The following is a 23287-nucleotide window of genomic DNA, read 5'->3' on the forward strand; positions in this document are numbered from 1 at the left end:
CCTGATGATGCCTTGTATTTTGAACCTTTCTTTTTTTTTATTTTTCCTTTCTTAGTTTCTATGTTTGTTAAAAATTTTCATGCCAAATTCTATGCTGTGATTTTTGTGACTTACTTTGTCAATACAATTAATGTAAACATCTTTACCTTAACCTCAAGGAAACTCTTCACACGAGGGCAGCAAACTTCTTTGCAAAAGCATAAAAAACAAAACAAAACAAAACAAACAAACAAACAAAAAAAATCTCCAGAGTGGAAATAATCCCAAGCACCCATGTCTATCATATCCTACTATGATACCCTCCTAACTCCCACTTAATTCATGATCATATTCATTAATTTTCTCTCCAAGACACAGAATTTTGGGGACTTATCCCTGGTTAAAACACTTTACCACATTGATTACATTAATAAGTTTTCTGTCCGGTGTGTGTTCTTTTATGATAATGGAGATGAGTGGGTCTTGCAAAGGCTTTACCACATTGATTACATTCATAAGGTTTCTCTCCAGTATGTGTTCTTTTATGATATTGGAGACCACTGTGACGGGCAAATGCTTTACCACATTGATTACATTCATAAGGTTTCTCTCCAGTATGTGTTCTTTTATGATATTTGAGATGACTGGCTCTTGCAAAGGCTTTACCACATTGATTACATTCATAAGGTTTCTCTCCAGTATGTGTTCTTTTATGATATTGGAGATGACTGTGACATGCAAATGCTTTACCACATTGATTACATTTATAATGTTTCTCTCCAGTATGTGTTTTTTTATGTCTTTTGAGAACACTGTGAAGTACAAAGGCTTTACCACATTGATTACATTCATGAGGTTTCTCTCCAGTATGTGTTCTTTTATGTCTTTGGAGTTGACTGGGTCTTGAAAAGGCTTTAACACATTGATTACATTCATATGGTTTCTCTCCAGTATGTGTTCTTTTATGATATTTGAGATTACTGGGTCTTGCAAAGGCTTTACCACATTGATTACATTCATATGGTTTCTCTCCAGTATGTGTTCTTTTATGATATTTGAGATTACTGGGTCTTGCAAAGGCTTTACCACATTGATTACATTCATATGATTTCTCTCCAGTATGTGTTCTTTTATGATCTTGGAGATGACTGGATCTTTCAAAGGCTTTACCACATTGATTACATTAATATGGTTTCTCTCCAGTATGTGTTCTTTTATGATATTGGAGATGACTGGGTCTTGCAAAGACTTTACATTCATATGGTTTCTCTCCACTATGACTTCTTAAAGGCCTGCAACAATAATTAGCACATGTGAAACCTTTACAATATTAATTACTCTTATGAATCATGTAATCAGTTTGAATTATGTTTACAATTTGGTATATGGTAGAAAAGCATCAGATCCTAAGGTTTTAGCTCTTTGCATGTTTATGGTGTTCTCCCTCATCATGAGTTGTTCAAGTCACTTGTGATCGTTATTACATGGCTCATATGTATAACATCCTCTTTATATAAGGGATTTTTATATAATATATTTCAGTTATCTGAAGAAAGTTTGAACAACTCTCATCTTTGCAACACTAATTACATTCATAATTTCCCTATAGAGTGAATTACAACACATTTTACTGTGAACCAGGATACACAGAAAAAATTCCAAATTCCTAGTACCCATAAAGATTTTCTACACTATGAGTTTGGGGATATTCCCCGTAAAACTATAAAATCACTTAGTTGCAAATGTACATCATATTCCTAATGTCTATCAAAGGCATAATGCTACATATCTTCCCATTGTTCTAGAACAAAAAAAAAATTGTTGCTTCCTTCAATATCCCTATAATCTTACTATGGACTATATGCTTATTAGGATGTTTTGGCTATAAATTTTTCTCTATTCAATATACAATTTCTAAGTACTATGAGACTATACAGATTGACAGGTGCATAGCATAGTTCTAAAGGAGCTACATATCCAATGGATACACTAACCAGATATCAGATCTTAAGGTATATGGTTTTGTCAGAATATTATAATTAGAGCTACTCTTAATGGACTGTTATTTTACACTCTTGCTTTTCAATTGAGAGTACAGAACATGTGAACACTTCCTCAGAGGCAAATTTGTATCAGCTTGCACATAAAAATTACCTTTCATGTCTTCTACTAACTTGACAATTTTCTTCAAGATGATGGTCTCCCCGATAATAGCCTAAAACACAGTACCAGAAAATCAATGATATTCTATTGGAAATTAGGCAAAATTCAAGGTACTGTGAATTATCACTGTATTATGAATGTTACAATTAAAATTCAGTAAAACTGAATTATTCAGCTCAATCTTCATTATTCACAATTAAAATAATAGAAGGTCATCAATAACAAAGAAACATTTCTTTCCTGTAGAAAAAAAAATAACAGTCTTACCTATAGCTTCGAGGTTCAGGTATGTTTCCAACATCACATCTTTGTAGAGATTTTTTTGGGAAGGATCCAGCAAATTCCACTCTTCCCCAGTGAAGTTCACATGTACATCATCAAAAGTCACGGCATCCTAAATATCCCAAACATGTGTATAACACAAAGGATCATATTAACATCACTGTAAAGGAAATATATGCTTCCTCAAAAACATATACATATAATTTTGCCACATGATGCACTTATATTCTGACTCAGAATTTATAATCACTGTGTCATTTTAGAGGGATCTTGATTTATAAGATTTAGGTGTGTCAATTTTGAACATGTTGAATAGGATACAGCCTTGCCAGAGAAATGCCAATTGAGAGGTTGATGCAGGGTAAACAGATCCACAATACTGAGCACGCATCTGAAAAATTGTATGAACGATTACTAACTACAAAACTCATGGGCAAGCTGGGTGTATTTGCTCATGCCTTTAATCACAGAGTTACAGGCAGGTATATGTCATTTAGCTTGATTGACGGCAGCATGGCCTATGTAATGTGTTCTAGGAGACCAAAAGTTATAAATTAAGAACATCAACACTCTACCAAAATCAACCAAGGAAACAAAAATGATAGAGAACTCACAATTCTTTTCTAAAAGTTCCTACAAAGAATCATGCATTCATTTCAGATCTGTGTTAATGTTGCAGAAACATGAAGTGCAACAGTTTAAACTATAACATTAATAAAATTTTACTAAAAGACAATGCATGATTAAATAGTTACAAATGAACAGATGAAAATAATAATAATATAAATGTTGATTATAAATAAGCAATGTAGGTTTGGAGAGAGAATTCATCAGTGGCGAGCTCTTGCTTGTCTTCTACATAATGGTGGTCAATTTCTCACAAACACACAGGACCAACAACTACTCATTACTTCAAAACAAAGATTTCTGAGGCTAACTTCGGACAATAGTAAAGGTGAGAAACATGATATTCTTATTCATGCACACATGCAAAAGTGTCGTATTAATATAAACATTTCAGAACAAAGAGAAGACTGAGGCAGAATAGCATACACCAGGCACACAATGACCCTGAAATTTCAGATAATATTGACATCATGAACATATGCAATACTGAGAAATAGAAAAGAACCTATATATTTGGCTATATTTCAAAACTAAAGATATGGATATAAAACAGCTTATCCTCTGAGACATCTCCCCAGACCTGACCCTGCCTTCTTAATGTATATTACAAAAGGAAAATACAGTTTGGACACAGGTGCATAGACACCACCCATGCTTCTACAAGAAAGCAACTAGTCCAGATGTGTTTCGAACAGAATTACAATCAGCCATGATACTGAAGTTATTCAAAGGTCATGGCCTCAACTTCCAAGTAAGAAGCACCAGTAGAAATCTCACAGGAAGTCACATCTGGTTGATGCTTCGAATCCAAACCCACAGTGGACCTACCACCCCAGCACCCACTGCTCAGCTGCATGTTCCTCCCCATTGGTCAGTGTCCATGCTTAGGTAGCTTTCTCATCCAGCCCAGGCCCACTGGCTTATGAATATTGTCACCCTCAGTGGAAGACCCTTCCCACTTCAATCATCCACACTATCTCACACAGACATTGCAACCAGCCATTCTGAATAGGGCACACCCTCCACTGAGGCTCCTTAAGATGACTGTAGCTCTGAAATAATGAAATGCTCGCAGACTTACCTCTCTCTTGACTATGTCTCTTTGTGGATTGAGAACAGCATCTCTTACTGCCCACCTCCTCTCCTAGCTTTCAACATTAACCAGCAATCTCTCTTGAACATAACAAAAAGGTCAGTAAAAGAGGCCACACTCAGCCAACACAATGAAAATCTAGACAGAAAACTGTAACACAGGAATAAACAACCTCACAAACAAGACAAACTGAGAAAACTTACCTAGACCAATAATCACTACAAATGATGCTGCCCAGACACCAGCATGGAAAGATAAGCAATACCAGGAAGGAATATAAGTCACTATCCTCAGGGTTTCACTTCTCTCCTTTCCCTCAAACAACCTCTTTCACATCTGACTCTTACATGTTTCAGTTGCGTTTAGATTCTCGTGACATGATAGAGAGGGAGAAGGAAGAAGAAGAAGAAGAAGAAGAAGAAGAAGAAGAAGAAGAAGAAGAAGAAGAAGAAGAAGAAGAAGAAGAAGAAGAAGAAGAAGAAGTAATAGTGGAAGAAGAGAAGAAGGAGAAGACGAGGAAGAGGAGAAGGAGAAGGAGAAGGAGAAGGAGATGGAGAAGGAGGAGGAAGATGAAAAAGATCAATCAGCATAAAGGTCTCAAAAATATTTCAAATGAAATAATGAATGGAAAATTTTTCTAAAGCAAAAAAGGTGCCCGTTAATGTACAAGAAACATCAAAAATACCAAACAATGGGGAAAAAGTCCCTTTGCTACGTAATAATCACAACACTAAACATATTAAATAAATATAAAAAAGCTACAGCCAAAAAAACAAAGTAAACAATAGAATGAGTAATGTATGAAATCAGAACTATTAGATTCATATCTGTCTTCTATTTTTTTAAGGCATTAATTCATTACTTATACAATGTTCTCCCTGCATGTATTCCTGCAGGCCAGAAGAGGGCACCAGACCCCATTCCATATAGTTATGAGCCACCATGTGGTTGCTAAGAATTAAACAAATGGCCTGTGTAAGAACAACCAGAGCTATTAACCTTTGAGCCACCTCTCCAGCCCTAGCCTTGCCTTCTTAATGTATATTATAAAAGACAAAAAGGTTTGGACCCAGGTGATGCATAGTCATAGAAACCACCCATGCTTCTACAAAAAAGCAATTGGTCCAGATGTTTTGGACAAAATTACAATCAGCCATGATACTAAAGTTATTGAGATGTCATGGCCTGAACTAGCAAGTAAATAGCACCACTAGAAACCTCACAGGTGGTCATATCTGGCTGCTGCTTCTGATCCAACCCCATAGTGAACCCACCACCTCAGTGCATACAGTTCAGCTGCATGTTCCTCCCCATTGTGGGCAGATATTGTGTACTCACCATGTCTTGATTTCAACGTTTCCCTGAGGTCCCCTCACAGCACACAACATCAGAGCTCAGAGCAGAACACAGAGAACCATTCAAGCTGCATAGCCACAGGGAACACACCAAAAGGCACCCGGAAGATCCTGCCTCTTTGTCTGACTGGCAGGTCTGCCTGGTGCCCTTGATTGGCCAGTGAATCTTAGCCCTCCTCAGGTTAAGGAGTGCTTCCTATCTAGGACTACACCTTGTCAAGATTTCAGGAGTGGTTTGCACTCCATTGATATTTGAAATCAGATTCCAAGAGGTATCACACCCCACCCAACCCTGTATGAGGATCAACAATCCAGCTCAGGCTGGTCAGCTGCCTGCTCCTCCCCTCTTTGAGCCAGGACCCTGCACTTACCAAGACCTGTGCCTGAGCTTTCTTCAAAGCATTTGTCTTCCTCACATAATCATGATGAATAGTTTGCCTAGACCATTACTGAAGGTGCATTAGACATAACAATCTGACCCAGGAATTGATGACCCAATGTATCACCCAGGTTACTAACATTAAACATTGATATTTAGAAACAACAATTTTAAATAGGCAGAGGTGGTGCATACCTGGAATCCTTGCACTTGGGTGGCAGGCAGGTAAATCTCTAAGTTCGAGGCCAGCCTGGTCTACAGAGTGAGTTCCAGGTCAGCCTCTGCTATACACAGAAACACTGTCTCAAAAAATAAATAAATAAAAAGAAAACAAAACAAAACAGAACTAACAAAAACAAACGAAGTGGTTTTTTGTTTGTTTCTTTGTTTGTTTTGTTTTGTTTTTCGGTTTTTTTGTTTTTTGTTTTGTTTTGTTTTGTTTTGTTTTGTCTAAATCCTGGGCTCAAGGAAGCTGAAGCTCCCTTCTCAAACAACCCCATAAGAAAAGCCAGAAACATAAAGGAAACACTGTCGAGCACTATTTCTAGTCAGCACATTTTCAACAGTGCAAATTAAAGAACAAAATACAGTTGAATTAGTACAGATTTTCTATATAATACTATCTGAAATCACAGAGAAAATGAATCTTTCTATGTATATATAGAAAGGGTAGTTAATAGAGTGTCCCAATAAAGGCTGTCAGCCAAGGGGGTGTTAGAAAAATCAAGGACTGGTGGATTTCATGTGGCAGGATATTATGGCTGATTTTCAGTATCTACCAGTATATTTAAGAAATAAGTACTTCCTAATGCCAGTTTTTTAAAAAGCAAAGAAATCACCTTTGTTTTATAAAATAAAATAGTACAAGTACCAAAACAAAAGAACTGCTTTTTCATGACACTTCTATATGTAGGTTGCAAAAAGCACATATAGCCTAGATCAAAGGTGGATTAGAACATCTCAAAAGATCAAGATTAATAAAGGGATTCTCACTTCAAAAGGTATAATTAAGAAACATCCCCCAGAGTACCCAGGGCTAGAGTTAGGGTTAGGGGAGTAGAGATTATGGCTAGGATCAGTATAAGGTTTTTTTAGGATTAGGATGCTTAGGAAATTAAGGGATTTAGATAGGATTAGAGATTTAGGAAAAGTCCCAGGGTTAGGGTCATGTTTAAGGTTAAGATGGCCACCATCTTATTCTTGATGGTCCCACTGAATCAATAGTATCCCTATTACACAATGAAGAAACGTCAGGGATTGTGTCAGTCTCAGGATTAAGTCAAAGGATTTGTTTGTTGTGCTGTTTGAAATCAGCTTCTATTTCTTCATTCATCCGCCTTCCTAGTCCTCTTTTTCATAATATCAAAATATTCTTTCCTGTCCCATTGAAAGGGGAAAGTGAGTTATCCACGAACCTAGAATTTCCAAATGGTAAATATCTTTACATTATTATGGGGCCCAGATCACTTACAACAGAACAGTAAATATGATTCACAACATCAGTTTTCCAAATCTCACAAACACACTACACCTAAAGAAATTCTTACGTTTATTAAAGAATGGCAGGAAAATGTCCTTGTTATTAGTTAGTACTTGCTGAACAATTTATTACCGACTCTGAGGTCAGGACACACCTCATCCCTCCCCAGGCTCTGAGGAGCTTCTTTAAAAGCATAAGCCTAGCCAAGTGAGGCACACATACACTGGTGCCACGACACTCACATCACTGGGCACTTGTAAACCAGGAGACTGCAGTGAGCTCCAGCTAACCTAGAAGACACAGTGAGTTCTAGGGCAGCCCTAGACTACACAGCAAGATCCTCTCTCAAATACTCAAGTTAATAAACATAACATACTCCATGTATCCTACTCAAACATCTTCAGTTTGAGAACAAAGGGTGCAGGTGACATTTAGAAATTACAGCCAGTTACTTCAATGCACCTCTGGATACTGGGCTTGGACTGCATTCTCAGAGAGAATATTAAATGACACTGGCCAAGCTTTACAGTGATAACCACAAACACAATAACAAAAAATGGGTTAAACATTTCACCACTGAGCTAAAGGCTTGGCTGCTAAAGTTAACACCCTTCTAAGCCTCTCTCTTATCTCTACTGGTTCAACTAAACAATAGGACAGCAAGAACAGGTTTTGCACTTAGCAGTTGCCATGTGATCTCAGGGCTCAGGTGGCTCTCAGTGTTAGCATATATCCTCCCATTTTTAAAATGAACCTGGACAGCAAAGTATTGGTGGTACACACCCTTAATCCCAGCACTTGGCAGGCAGAGGCAGGTGGATTTCGTGTGTTCGAGGCCAGCCTGGTCCACAGAACAAGATCTAGGGATAGTTTTTTGCGAATGATGAAACACTGTCTCAAAGAAAAGAAAAACCTAACCAAATAAACAACAAAACCCTTGACAAGCATGCAAAATGTCCCACCAGTCTCAAACATGCTACAAGTTCATCCCCTTACCCATCCATTGAGGACCCATGCATATCATCTTCCCCCACAGCCTCATCTCACCCTGACAAGTCAACAGCTCTTTAATTCCCTGAAGCTCACTGCTGGATGCCTTAAGACTGAGCATCAGGAGTCACACTTCTGCATTTGATAGCAAGGTGATTCCAAGTGTGTTTGAATTTTTTAATAAAAAAAGATTTTAAGATTTTAGTTTTTGAATCACATCTTATTCATAGCATGTCTATTATGGAGGCCTTTGAGGTGGAAAAAAGACATCTGGGACATTTACACATTATTATTTATGTTAGTTCTCAAAGTGAAGAGGAAAATCTGTCCTATTTCCTGTAAGACATTTAATTTTAGGGTCTGTCAACATTTTAAATGCACTGTTGCTATTTTTAAAATATATGCATGCATACTTGAATAAGGGTCAGCCTAAGCTTTCCATATAACCATTCCCTGGTCACTCAATAACTGATTAGATACCAGGCTCCCTGCCTAACACATCAACTCCACTATCTCATTTGTTGAACAAATAAACTCTCATCATCTGTGCAACACCAGGCAAGGCATAAGCAGCAGCCACGGCAATTATCAAAGTGATTTCTGTACCAGATACTAGTGCTGTGAGGGATCCCTAATGCCTAACACACACGTGTTATCCAGCTCAGCCCATGTTGCTGTCAGCACGGTCTCCATCAGCAATGCTGGGGGAGCTGCATTGTCTGTCATCTGTGGTAGCACAACAGGGAAAGCCATGATTAAATGATGTCAACTTACATTCCTTTCTACAGGTAGATGAACATCATCTTAACCACCCACATACTTAATTCCCATCATAACTGTACATTAAATTTCCCCAAATATGATGATCTGCATGTCGCAAAAAAAGTGAAATTCTCTTCTCCTGAACTCTTAAGCCTGGTGGTGGTAGTGTACGCCTTTAGTCCCCGAACTTTGTAGGCAGAGGCAGACAGATCTCCTGTGATTTCAAGGCCAGCTTGGTCTACAAAGCAAGTTCCAGAACAGCCAGGATCACACACACACACACACACACACACACACACACACACACTATCTTGAAAATGCAAAATAACAATAATAATGATGATAAATGCTGATAGAAAGTTTTTGCACTGTTTAGAATTCCACACTCAACAGATGGGCAATTCTAGTTTTGTTTTGTTTTGTTTTTAAAGGAAAGTAACAACGTTGCTTTCCGATAAGATTTACCGTCGCTGTCCCAATCACAAAACTGTATTTCCAAGTTTCTCCAAAAGCAATTAAAGGATGGAAAGGAAGAATACACGCAGATGTAAAGAATGGTAAACCTCCCCAATAAGATAATAGAAAACAAACAAACAAGCAAACAAAAACAGGTAACTGGATCAGGAGTAGCATGTCCCCCCAACACACACACACACACACAAACACACACACACACACACAGACACACACACACACACACACACACACACACAGACACACAGACACACACAGCTCTGCAAGACCCAGCTCCATTTCAAAATTTCTTCAGTCCTGAATCTTCAACTGCCCCTGTGTCTTCACCTCTCCACTAATCTTTCCTGGCCTCTCATACTGCTACTCATTTTCATGACACTTGTCTTATTCAGAATTTCTATTCCTGCACAAACATCTTGACCAAGAAGCAAGTTCGGGAGGAAAGGGTTTATTCAGCTTAAACTTCCATGTTGCTGTGTATCACAAAAGGAAGTCAGGACTGGAACTCAAGCAGGTCAGGAAGCAGGAGCTGATGCAGAGGCCATGGAGGGATGTTACTTACTGGTTTGCTTCCCCTGGCTTGCTCAGCCTGCTCTCTTATAGAACCCAAGAATACCATTCCAGGGATGGTCCCAATCCACAAGAGACCCTCCCTCTTAATCGCTAATTGAAAAACATGACCCAGAGTTGGATCTCTTGGAGGAACTTCCCCAACCTAAGCTCATTTCTCTGTGATAACTCCAGCCTGTGTCAAGTTGACACACAAATCCAGCCAGTACATTTGACCCCTTCTCAACCTGACACACGAACATATCACTATTAATCCTATACCCCTACTTTCTTATTCATCCCTAAGATCTAAATAACTTTACAAGTCCCATGCTCTTTACATATTAAAATTTTAATTCCTTTAAAAGGTCCAATATCTTTTAAAATTCAAAGTATTTTAAAAATTCAAATTCTCTTAACTGTGGGCTCCACTAAAATACTTACTTCCTTCAAGAGGGAAAAATATCAGGGCACAGTCACAATCAAAAGCAAAACTCAAACTTAAATGCTTCAATGTTTGGAATCCAACTCAAGAAGTTCCAGGCTCCTCTGAGGGCTGGGGTCATTTCTCCCACTCTGCCCTTTGTAGAACACAACTTTTCTTCTAGGGTCCAGCTGCCTGTACTCCACTGCTGCTGCTGTTCTTGGTGGTCATCTCATGGCACTGGCATCTCCAAAACACTGCTGTTTTCTGCCATAACTAGGCTTCACATATAGCCTCTCATAGTCACTTTTCATGGTGCCAAGCCTCAGCTCCTATGCATGACACCCTTAAGTCCTGGGCTTTCAATTGCAACTGAGATTGCACCTTCACCAAAGGGCTTACATGGCCAGCCTCTCACAGTGCTGCGCTTCAGCTGTTCTTCTTGGCACCTTCACACCTTCAAACTAGTACTGTCTGTGTTACACATATACACATTATCAATTCCAACCACAGCACAAATTCCAACCACAGCACAGAGTACAGTTGTGGTTATCTCTGGAACACAGCCTCTGTACTCACAGAAAACACTTCCCAGAAGATTTCAGATCAGTGGTGCTGGGCTCTTCTTAATCACTGCTAATTTCTTAGTTCCAGCTAAGGAGCCATCAATAGTCCCAGTAATGCAAAAGGTTTTGCTTTAATAGTTCTAGTATCTTGTTAATCTTAGCAGATTCTTCAGCCCCAGCTAACCAAAATCACAGAATCTTCACAATCAAAACAGCAACATCCCTGAAAAGAATCTTAAATTTTCCTTCTGAAATTTCACGACCTTCATTTTCTGAACTGCTCTCAACATATTATCATACAAGCTCCTACAGAAAATTCCACAGAGCTCTTACCAACCAATGCCTCTTCTAACCCAAAACTCCAAACTCTTTGCACAGTCCTTCCCAAAACAATGGCCCAGGTTGTCACAGGGATACCCCACTACGCTGGTACAAATTTCTCTTAGTCAGGGTTTCTATTCCTGCACAAACATCATGGCGAAGAAGTAAGTTGGGGAGGAAAGGTTTTATTGAGTGTATTCTTCCATACATCTGTTCATTACCAAAGGAAGTCAGGACTGGAACTCAAGCAGGTCAGGATGCAGGAGCTGATGCAGAGGCCATGGAGGGATCTTTCTTAGTGGCTTGCTTCCCCTGGCTTCCTCAGCCTGCTCTCTTATATAACCTAAGACTACCAGCCCAGGGATGGCACCACCCAAAATGTGGTGCCATCTCCCCATGATCACTAATTGAGAAAATGCCCCACAGTTGGATCTCATGGAGGCACTTCCCCAACTGAAGCACCTTTCTATGTGATAACTCCAATATGAGTCAAATTGACACACAAAACCAGCCAGTACACTCTTCAAATCACTTGGCTGCCTTGTCTAAATTCAGTAAGAGAGCTATGCCTAACCATGCAGAGAGTTGAAATTTCATAGCTGTTTGATACACCAGTGGTGCTCGTGCTTCTTAAGAGATAAAGGAATTAGGGATGAAAGCCTGTGTAAGGTAGAAAAGAGAGATGGCAGAAAGTGGAATTTAAATCAAATGAATAAATAATAAATAAATAAATAAATAAATAAATAAATAAATAAATAAATTAGTGGGAAAGTAACAAACAAATACATATAATAGAATGAAAATTAAGAAATCAGCCCATTATTTTTAAAATTTGTCCCACTCTATATGCAGGGATAAGACAAGGAAAAAGGATTTTTGGCAAAATATCACACAAATGACCTCTCACTAAAATTTACAGTTTCTGCATTCCTCTGATATGCTATGTTCTCAATTTTCTCTGGCTGCATACTGTCAACACTTCCATCTTCCAGGTCCTATGGAAATTATTAAATACCATCTACAGATTTCTATGACTTTCACCATCTCAATTTCTGATATATTCCATATTCCTTCAAAAGAGAACATAGATTCTGTCCAGCAGCAAAATCATATATTGATACCATTTGTTGTTGCTGTTCTAACTTGCTATTCTGCTTCTGTGATGGAATCCTGTGCACAAAAGGATCTCAGGTAATAAATGGTTGTTGTGAATGCTTCTGTCAGACCACAGTTCACCACTTTTGGAGCTTAGTGTAGAAAGTGAAGCTACAAACTGAAGGTCAAAGCATGGACAAATATTGTCTCCTGGCTTGCTGTCCTGCTTGGTCAGTGTCCCATGCTCAGGTAGCTCTCTCATGCATCCCAGACCCACTTGTTTATGAATATTGTCACCCTTAGTGGAAGAGCCTTCCCACATCATTCATCAACACTATCTCACACAGATAGAGCAACCAGCAATTTTGACAAAGGCAAACCTTCAACTGAGGCCCGTTCAGGCTACTGTAGCTCTGGAATATTGAAATGTTGGCAGTTTCACCTCTCTCCTGACTACATCTCTATGTGGATTGCTAAGATTATGTCTTCCTGCCAACCTCCTATCCTAGCTTTCAACATTGGCCAGCATTCCCTCTTGAACATACCCAACAAAAAGAGCAGTAAAAGGGGCAACACTCAGTCAACACTATCTGATAATCTAGACAACAAACTATAGCCCAGTAATAACTTCCTATCCATACTAGACAAACTGAGAAACCTTACCTAACCTAAAATAACCACAAATGCTGATGCCTAGACACCAGCACAGAAAGATAAGGTATTCCAGCCAGGAAAATAATTCAGCATCCTCCGATTTTTAATACTCTGCCTCGCTTCATACAACCTCTTTTGCATCATTTAGTTTAGTTTAGTTTCTCAAGAAATATTAGGGAAGGAGGAGGAGAAAGAGAAGGAGAAAGGAGATGAGGAGGAGGAGAAGGAGGAAGAGAAGAAGAAGAAGAAGAAGAAGAAGAAGAAGAAGAAGAAGAAGAAGAAGAAGAAGAAGAAGAAGAAGAAGAAGATCAATAAACATAAAGGTCTAGAAAATATTTCCACAGAAATCATCAATGAAAACTTTCCTAAACTAAAGAAGATGACTGTTAATGTACAAGAAGCATCAAAAATACCAAACAGATTGGGAAAGTGTCTCTTTGCAACAATCAAAACACTAAAGAAAATTTAAAGAAAAAAAAAAAACTACAGGAGAAAAAAATAACAAACTAAACAAAATAAAAATAATTAATGTATGAAATCAGAACTATTAGATTCATATCAATCTTCTTTTTTTAAGGATTGAATTCATTATTTATACAAAGTTGTCAGTACATGTATTCCTGCAGACCAGAAGAGGCCACCAGACCCCATTACATATAGTTATGAGCCACCATGTGGTTGGGAAGAATTGAACTCATGGCCTGTGTAAGAATAGCCAGAGCTCTTAACCTTTGAGCCATCTCTCCAGCCCTAACCCTGCCTTCTTAATGTATATTATAAAAGACAAAAAGCTTTGGACCCAGGTGATGCATCGTCACAGAAAGCACTCATGCTGCTACAGGAAAGCAACTAGTCCAGATGTTCTGGACAGAATTACAATCAACCACGAAACTTAAAGTATTTAGATGTCATGGCCTGAATTAGCAGGTAAGAAGCAGCAATAGAAACCTCACAGGAAGTCACATCTTATTGATGCTTCCGAACCAACACCATAGAGGACCCACAACCCCAGCACCCACTGCTCAGCTGCATGTTCCTCCCCATTGTGGGCAGTGATCCTGTACTCACCATGTCTTGATTTCACAGCTTCCCTGAGGTCCCCTCACAGCACACAACAGCAGAGCTCAGAGCAGGACACAGAGAAGCATTCAAGCTGCACAGCCACAGGGAACACCTCAGAAGGAGAATGTGAGGGCGAGAGTGAAGAAGATCAATCAGCATAAATGTCTAGAAAACATTTCCAATAAAATCATAAATGAAAACTTTCTTAAACTAATGGAGGTGCCTGTTAATGTAAAAGAAGCATCCAAAATATCAAACAGATTGTAGAAAAGTGTCTTTGCTGCACAGTAATCAAAACAGCAAACATCAAAGGAAAACAATATAAATAACTACTACATAAATAACTAACAAAACTAAAGAAAAAAAAAATTAGCCTGGGACCTAGCCCCGTCCATCCCACAGCCCTTGACCCCAGCCAGCTTCAACTTGATCATTAATGTTCCTTGGGAAAGCGCCAGCCCAGACCTCTGTAAACTCTACCAGGTGCTTGTCATTTCACAGCCCAGCCTGTGTCTTTAAGGGACAGGATGCAGTTTATTGGCCTGTGAATTCCCTACCTGTCTCACAGGTCACAGCCAGAAGCCAGGGCCGGGCCACAGCCCAGCGATCAATAGCGGCCAGGCTCAGCTTCCATTCCCATAAAAGGGTCATGCCAGGAGGCCACTGTGCCCGCCTGGAGGAGCACAGAGAGGGTTTGCACTCTGCCCCGCTGCAAAATTTACAGAGTAGAGCGGGAAGCTTGTGCCTTGCCTGGCCATTGTCCCTGCATGGAGCACAGAGAGGGTTTGCACTCAGCCCCGCTGCAAACTTTCCAGAGCGGGAAGCATACGCCTTGCCTGTCCACTGTCCCTGCCCTTAGCACAGAGAGGGTTTGCACTCCATCCCACTGCAAACTTCCCAGAGCGGGAAGCCCGCATCTTGCCTGTTCACTGTCCCTGCCAGGACGGAGCACAGAGAGGGTTTGCACTCTGCCCCACTGCAAACTTTCCAGAATGGGAAGCCCGCGCCTTGCCCGGCCACTGTCCCTGCCTGGAGCACAGAGAGGTTTTGCACTCTGCCCTGCTGCAAACTTTCCAGAGCAGGAAGCCCGCGTCTTGCCAGGCCTCTCCAAACTCACAGACAGCATCTGAGGATACTACAGGAGGATAGCGTGGAGTTACTCCAGAGCTCACAGACACCCGCAACATGGAGCCCTATCTTCATCCGGATGCGCATGAGAATGCAGTCCCGTTCCACAATTCCAGGCCGGGCTGCTCAGAGCCTGGGAAGCTCAGCAATCGCAGCAGTCGCTAAATGCGAGAGCTCACCTCCTTCCCGCCTCTGCCAGACCTCTGACCAACACGCACATTCAAACTCCCAGCCCACTTTCATTCATAAAATAGAAGACAGGAAATGACATCATTCCAGGAGGCTGGATGCAGGGCGGGCACTGCAGTGACGTCAGGGGTGGTGCCAGCGGTTGCCAGGTGACAGACAGGGACACCAACATGGCACCCACCAGGGGCTGAGATGCAAGGTCACGGGGCGGGGGCAGGGCTCGGGGGGACGTCAGGGGCACGGCGGTCAGCGGTTGCTGGGTGACAGTCAGGGAATCAAACATGGCTCCCGCCTGGGGCTGAGATAGATGGGAGAGGGGTGGGGTTGGCGTGAGGTCAGGCGCAGGGCAAGCAGTCTCTGAGTAATATATTGAAAAAATGTGTTAAAATTGAAGAATTTGTTGGAAAATAATGTTAAAAAATGTAGATAATTTTATTTTTACTGAATGACCAAGGACATAGAAAAATTTGGGATGAAAGGGAAGATTTTCATGGAATATATTCCTGATAAAATTGAAGAAATACATAGAAAGAAGTGTGAAAGTTGAAGATTTACAAGGAAATGGATGCTTCTAAAATGATAGAAATAAAAGTATTTCTAAATTAAATAAATAGAGAATTAGAAAATTTTGATAAAATTGGAGATTTACATGGAAAACAATCCTAATAAAATTGAGGTACTGTAAGGGAACCTCAAGTAAGCTCCATTTTTGAGACATGTTGACCACAGAGTCACTGCCCATAGTGAGGAGGAGCAGACATATGAGCAGTGGGAGCAGTGGTGGTTGGTCCTCCCTAGAGCTGCATGGGAAGCATCGGCCAGGTGTAGCCAGATGTTTGCACCTGTGAGGTCCCTTGTGGTGCTCCTCCCTTGCTAGTTCAGGCTGTGACCTCTGAGTAACTTCACTATCAGGGCTGAATCTGCTCAAAATACTTGGGCCAGGGGGTTGCTTGAAGAAATGTCATGGGCAGGATGCCAAAATTGGACAGCCCTGGTTTCTCTGGAATCTTCTACAAGTTCTGATCTTAGCAGTTAACACCAAGGTGTAAGATCCACCTGCTGTTAATTTTGCGGAATATTTAAAAGGACTCTCATGTGTTGGGGTGCACTGCAATATTAAACTGAGGTGTAGAAGGTTGGATTTGGTGAAGGACAGGTCTTACCGAGCTTAGGAAATAGTGACAGTAAGTAGCATTTAGCTGAAGGAGGACGACCTTAAACACACCCCACAGATAGGATGCTAAGCAGGCCGGTTAGAAACTAGGATGTTAGGATTCCCATGTTCCTTCATCAGGTTTGTTTAGAAACCTGTCTCCAAATTATAACAAAGGAGACAAATGTGATGTACAACCAGCTACTTGGTACATGCTCATAACAAAAAACAGGTTTGTACAAGCTGCTCAAAGTGTCAGTATTGAGTCACCTCCAACATCAAGGTCTGGTGGGCCTGAAGCCCCCTTTTTCTGATTGTGAAAAGCATAGGTCTGTCTCATTGTGAATACTACATTGGAATTGTAAACATTTTCTGATAAACTCGATGATTGACATGGAAAATATTTCTGATACATTTGAAAAAATATGTAGAAAAACATGTTAAAATTCAACACTATAATGGAGACTATACAGATAAAATGATAGGTATAAAATAATTCTAAGTTGACTAAAAGTGGAATTACAAACATTTTCAGGTAAAATTGAAGATTTATGTAAAAATATTTCTAATAAAATTCAAGAAATATATAGACAAACACGTTAAAATTTAATATTTCCATAGCAATTTTATAAATAAAATGGTAGATATAAAAACCTTTCTAAGTTAATTGAAGGTGGATACCTACCATTATTTAATCTATATAATATTTGCCATGATAATCTTCAATTTTAACATATTTTTTCTAAAATTTTCTATAATTTTATCAGAAATATTTTCCATGTAAAACTTTAATTCAACCATAAAAGCTTCTATTTTATTTTTGAAATAATATAGCAATGTTTTATGTATATCATTTTACTGTTTAACTTTCCATGAAAATTTTAAATTTTAAACTTTTTTCTATATATCTCTTCTATATTATCAGAAATATTTTCCATGAAAATCTTCAATTTTATCATAAACTCTTTTTAATTCTTTTTTTCAATACAAAAATCTATAATGGGTGACAGCCATGTGAGAAGGGAGAAAACCCTATGTTCTTGCAGACAGGAGCCTAGCATGGCTGTCCTCTGAGAGGCTCTGACAGCAACTGAGACAGAGGCAGATACTCACAGCCAATCATTGCACTCAGGTCATGGATCCCTATGGAAGAGTTAGAAGAAGAATGGAAGGAGCTGTAGGGAATTCCAACAACTTAAGAAGACCAACAGTATCAGTAACCCAGACCCCTGGGAGGTCACAGTGTCTAAGCCATCCAGCAAAGAGCACAGTTGGGCTTGGGCGGGACCCCAGTCACATATGCATCAGAGGAAGGCATTATCTGCAATCAGCGGGAGACTATTCACCTAATCCTTGCTTTTTTGTGGGAATTACAAATAATCAGAGCTGTGAGTTTTCTTATCAGCACTGCGTCCGTTGTGTGTCAAAGGTTTGGATTTGTTTTGCCTTCATGTTCACTAAATTCTAACAGTTTTTTCTTTAATTCATCCTTGTCCATGTTATCATGGAGTAGGGTGTTGTTCGGTATCCATGTTGATGTGGGAATTCTCTCATCATTTTAAACCCAGCCGAAGTCTTTGTTGATGTGATAGGATGCCTGGAATTATCTTCAAACTTTTTGTGTCTGTTTAGGCCTGATTTATGAAACTGGAGCTACAAACTGAAGGTAAAAACATGGACAAGCTTGGTCTCCTGGCTTGCTCTCCTGCTTGGGCATTGTCCCATGCCCAGGTTGCTCCCTTACCCAGCTTAGGCCCACTTAATTATGAATATTGTCACATTCAGAATCATGAACACTACCTCACACAGACACAACAACTGCCATTGTGATGAGAGCACACCCACAACTGAGGCTCCTTCAGATGAACGTAGCTCTGACATGGAGAAATGCCGGCAGATTTACCTCTCTCCTGACTGTGTCCCCTTGTGGATTGAAAAGATGATCTCTTTCTGCCCACCTGCTCTCCTAGCAGTCAACAATAACCAGCAATCTCTCCTGAACATATCAAAGAGGTCAGTGAAAGAGGCCACACCCAGCCAACACTCTATAAATCTAGACAGAAAACTGTAACACAGGAATAACAGCCTGGTCTACAAAGTGAGTTCCAGGACAGCCAGGGCTATAGAGAAAATCTGTCGCAAAACAAACAAACAAGCAAACAAACAAACCAGGAGGTTTGTTTATGGCTAAATGCTTGGATCAGCTCCAAGCTCCCTTAAACAGATGATAGGTAATAGACAACCTCAGATGAAAAGCCAGATATGTAAGGCAATCATTGTTGAACACTATTATTATCCAGACAATTTTCATCAGTGGCAAATTAGCGAAAAAACACCCAGTTGGATTAGTATAGATTTTCTACAAAAGCCCATCTCAAATCATAGAGAAGATGAATCTTTCTCTGTATATAGAAAGGGTAATTAATACAATGTCCTGATGAAGGCTGTCAGTCAAGGGAAGTTAAATATATCAAGAACTGGTTAATTTCACATTGCAGGATCTTACAGGGAATATTTCAGAAATAATTATTTTTGATGCGAGTTTTGAAAAAAGCAAAGTTAAACAAATCTCTTTTGTTTTGTAAAATAAAGTAGTACAAATACAAAAAACAAAAATGGCCTTTCCAATTATAGGATGAAAAAGCATCTCTAGTCTACATCAAAGGTGGATCTGAACATCTCTAACGATCAAGAGTAAGAAACGGTTTCTCAATTTAAAATGTATGATTTAGAAACACCCCTAAGGGATTAGAGCATTATGGTTATGATCAGAACAAGGCTTGTTATGGTAAAGATGCTTAGGAAATTAAGGAGATAAGATTAGAGATTTAGAATAAGTCACAGGGATAGGCTCAGGGTTAGGTTCAAGATGGCCACCATTATTCTTCATGGTTTCACTGCATCAAAAGTTTCCCTATTTTACAAAGAAGAAATGTCAGAGTTAGGGTCAGTCTCAGGATCGTGTCAGAGGAATTGTTTGTTGTGCTATGCGAAACCAGGTTCTATCTTTTCACTCATCTGCCTTCCTAGTCCTCTTTTTCATAATATCAAAATCTTCTTTCCAGCCCCCAATGAAAGTAGAAAGTAAGTTATCCGCATAGGCAGAATTCCCAATGGGAAATATCATTACATCATCATGGGGCCCAGTTCACATACAACAGAAGAGCACATATGACTCCCAACATCAGCTTTCCCAAGCTCACAGAAACACTGCACCTAAAAAAATTATTATGGTTTTTTTGATTATTTTGTTTTTTGTTTTTTGGTTTTTTTTTGTTTGTTTGTTTTGTTTTTTGAGACAGGGTTTCTCTTTGTAGTCCCGGCTGTACTGGAACTCACTCTGTAGACCAGGCTGGCCTCAAACTCAGAAATCCACCTGCCTCTGACTCCCAAGTGCTGGGATTAAAGGTGTGCACCACTATGCCAGACTAATTGTTATGTTTTTTAAAGAATGGCAGTAAATGTCCTTGATATTAATTAGTAGTTGCTGATCAATTCATTACCTACTCTGAGTTCAGGACACACCTCATACCTCCCCAGTCTCTGAAGAGCGTCTTTAAAAGCATCAGCCTAGCCAGGTGAGGCACGCATACACTGCCTCCACCACACACACATCACTGGGCACTTGTCAACCAGGAGACTGCAGTGAGCTCCACCCAACCTTGAAGACGTAGTAAGTTCTAGGACAGCCCTAGACTACAGAGCAAGATCCTGTCTCAAAACACTCAAGTTAATAAACATCACACACTACATGTGTGCTACTCAAACGACTCCAGTTTGAGAACAAAGACTGCAGGCAACAATTAGAAATTACAGTACGTTACTTCAACGCAGCAACCTCTGGATCCGGAGCTTGGACTCCTTTCTCAGAGGGAATATTAAATAACACTGGGCGACATTACTGCTTTACAGTGATAACTGCAAACTCAGTCAATAAAAAATATGGGCAAAAAGTTTAGCCACTGAGCTAATGGCTTGGCTGCTGAAGTTACCACCCTTCTAACCCCTCTCGAATCCCTTCCTTTTCAACAAAACAGTAGGACAGCAAAAACAGGTTTTGCACTTAGCAGTTGCCATGTGTTCTCAGGTCTCAGGTGGCTCTCACTGTTGGTCTACATCCTACCATATTTAATAACAGCACGGACAACCAAGCAGTGGTGGAATACACCTTTAATCCGAGCACTGGGGGGTGGTGGGGCAGAAACAGGCAGATATCTTGTGAGTTCGAGGTCAGACTGGTCTACAAAACTATATCTAGGGACATCTAGGGCTAATGATGAAACCCTGTCGCAAAAATAAATAAATAAATAAATAAATAAATAAATAAAACAAGCAAACAATCCAAAACCCTTGGAAAGCATGCAAAATGTCCCACCAGTCTCAAACACGCTCCAAGTTCATCCCCTTACCCATCCATGGAGGACACATCCAGATCATCTTCCCCCACAGCCTCATCTCACCCTGACAAGTCAACAGCACTTTAATTCCCAGCAAGCTCACTGCTTGATGCCTTAAGACTGAGCCTCAGGAGTCACACTTCTGCATTTGATTGCAAGGTAAATCCCACTTCCAAGTGTGTTTTTTTAATAAAAATTACGGTTTTAGTTTGCTAATCAAAGCCTATTTATTGCTTATCTATTGCGGAGGGCTTTAAGGGGGAAAAAGTCAAACTTATACATCTTTGTCTTTCCTAGACATCTGAGACATTCACTCATTATTTTTATTATTTTATGTTAGTTCTCAATGTTGAGAGGAGAGGCTAGCCTAATTCCTGTAAGAAATTTAATTTTGGGGTCTGTCTACATGTTAAATGTACTGCTGTTATTTTTAAAATATATGCATGCACACTTGAATAAGGCTCAGCCTACGCTTTCCATATAACCATGCCCTGAGCACTCCATAACTGATTAGATGCCAGGCTCTCTGCTTAACACAACAACTCCACTATCTCATTTATTTAACAAATTAACTCTCATCATCTCTGCTACGCCAGGCAAAATCAGCATCCATGACAGTTATCAAAGTGATATCTGTACCAGATACTGGTGCTGTGTGGAAACCCTAATGCCTAACACACACGTGTGATCCAACTCAGCCCATGTTGCTGTCAGCATGGACTCCATCAGCAGTGCTGGGGGAGCTGCTGTGTCTGCCATCTGTGGTAGCACAACAGGGAAAGCCATTATGAAGAGATGTCAACTCACATTCCTTTTTACAGGGAGATGAACAATATCTTAGCCACCCAGAGACTTAATTCCCATCATAATTGCTAATTAAATTTCTCCAAACATGATAATCAGCATGTCACCAAAAGAGTGACAACGCTACACAGAGATGTGAAGAAGTCAACAGTGGGAGTCACTTTGGGGGAAAGAGTGAAGGTGGAGTCCATTTTTGCTCAAGGTGGAAATGCCATCTGGGAAATCCAAGTCACCCACACAGTCCTTAGGGAGCCATGTTTCCCTGGCAGGGCTGCCACTAGGTGCTCCCTCCACCCACGAGTCAGTTCTTGAGTCCTTGCCCTTGTTCTCATCTGTGGAGTGGGAGGGGTCATCCTTCGCTAACTAGCAATTTGCCCCTCCTAGACCAAGGGGGGAAACTGAGGTAAAGCTTATGAAGAGCTTTGATCTCTGTGGAACGAAGCCACTGGGCAGCCATATTAATAACAGTAATGAAGGAAAATAGTACCCCTGGTAAGGAGGGAAATGAGAGGGGAGCAAGGAGCAGAATATGTAGGAGTCTCTAGCCCTGGCTTGTACCCACCCAGCCCCTTAACTTTTGAATGTCTATTATGTCAGGCACAGTCACACAATACATTTAAGATCTGGTGGGAAAGCTAGTAAATGCACAAATTCCAATAAATAGATTTTAGAAATATAAAATATTTTAATATAAAATCTATTATTTATATTATTAATTATGTATATTATATATTATGATATATTATATATTATTATATATTATAATTAATCTGAGAAAATGATTTCATATACTCTTGCAAAGCAAGACAGAGGACCCCAGTGTCTAGATAAATAGACCGAGCGTCACAGCCACCATGATGGTTAACCCCAATTGTCTACTGGATGAGATCTATAGTGGCCAGGGGTGTTGTGATCATAAAAAGAGAAAGAGGTGAGAGACTATGTTCTAATGGCGGTGTGGGTGAAGGGCGTGCCTCAGTGGGCCCATGCCAAGGCATCCCTTCCTCCTGAGGTTACCAGACACAAGACGGTATAGAAGAGAATAGAGTTTATTCAGGGCATGGAGAGGGGAGTTAAGAGGGTCGTAGAGGCAGAGAAAGGCAGAGAGAGAGAGAGTAGAGAAGCAGAGGCGGCCATGACCATGTGGAGAGAGGGGGGAGAGAAGAGGAAGGGAGGGGAGCCCAAGAAGGGGCAAGAGAGAAGCTGAGAGTGAGGGAATAAGAGAGGGGGAGGGGCAAGCAGCCCCTTTTATAGTGCACCAGACCAACCTGACTGTTGCCAGGTAACAGTGGGGAGGGGCATATCTAGCTGTTGCCAGGTAACTGTGGGGAGGAGCTTAGACAGAATCCTAACAAGGGGGA

General features: G+C 40.2%; 1 pseudogene; it reads right to left on the reverse strand.

Annotated features, from left to right (window-relative positions):
- Window positions 1-369: 369 nt before the first annotated feature.
- The window catches only part of LOC127673263 (zinc finger protein 431-like), a 28239-nt pseudogene continuing 5321 nt past the window's right edge, over window positions 370-23287 (reverse strand).

This window comes from Apodemus sylvaticus, chromosome 22 (genome assembly GCF_947179515.1).
Source record: "Apodemus sylvaticus chromosome 22, mApoSyl1.1, whole genome shotgun sequence".
Lineage (NCBI taxonomy): Eukaryota > Metazoa > Chordata > Mammalia > Rodentia > Muridae > Apodemus > Apodemus sylvaticus.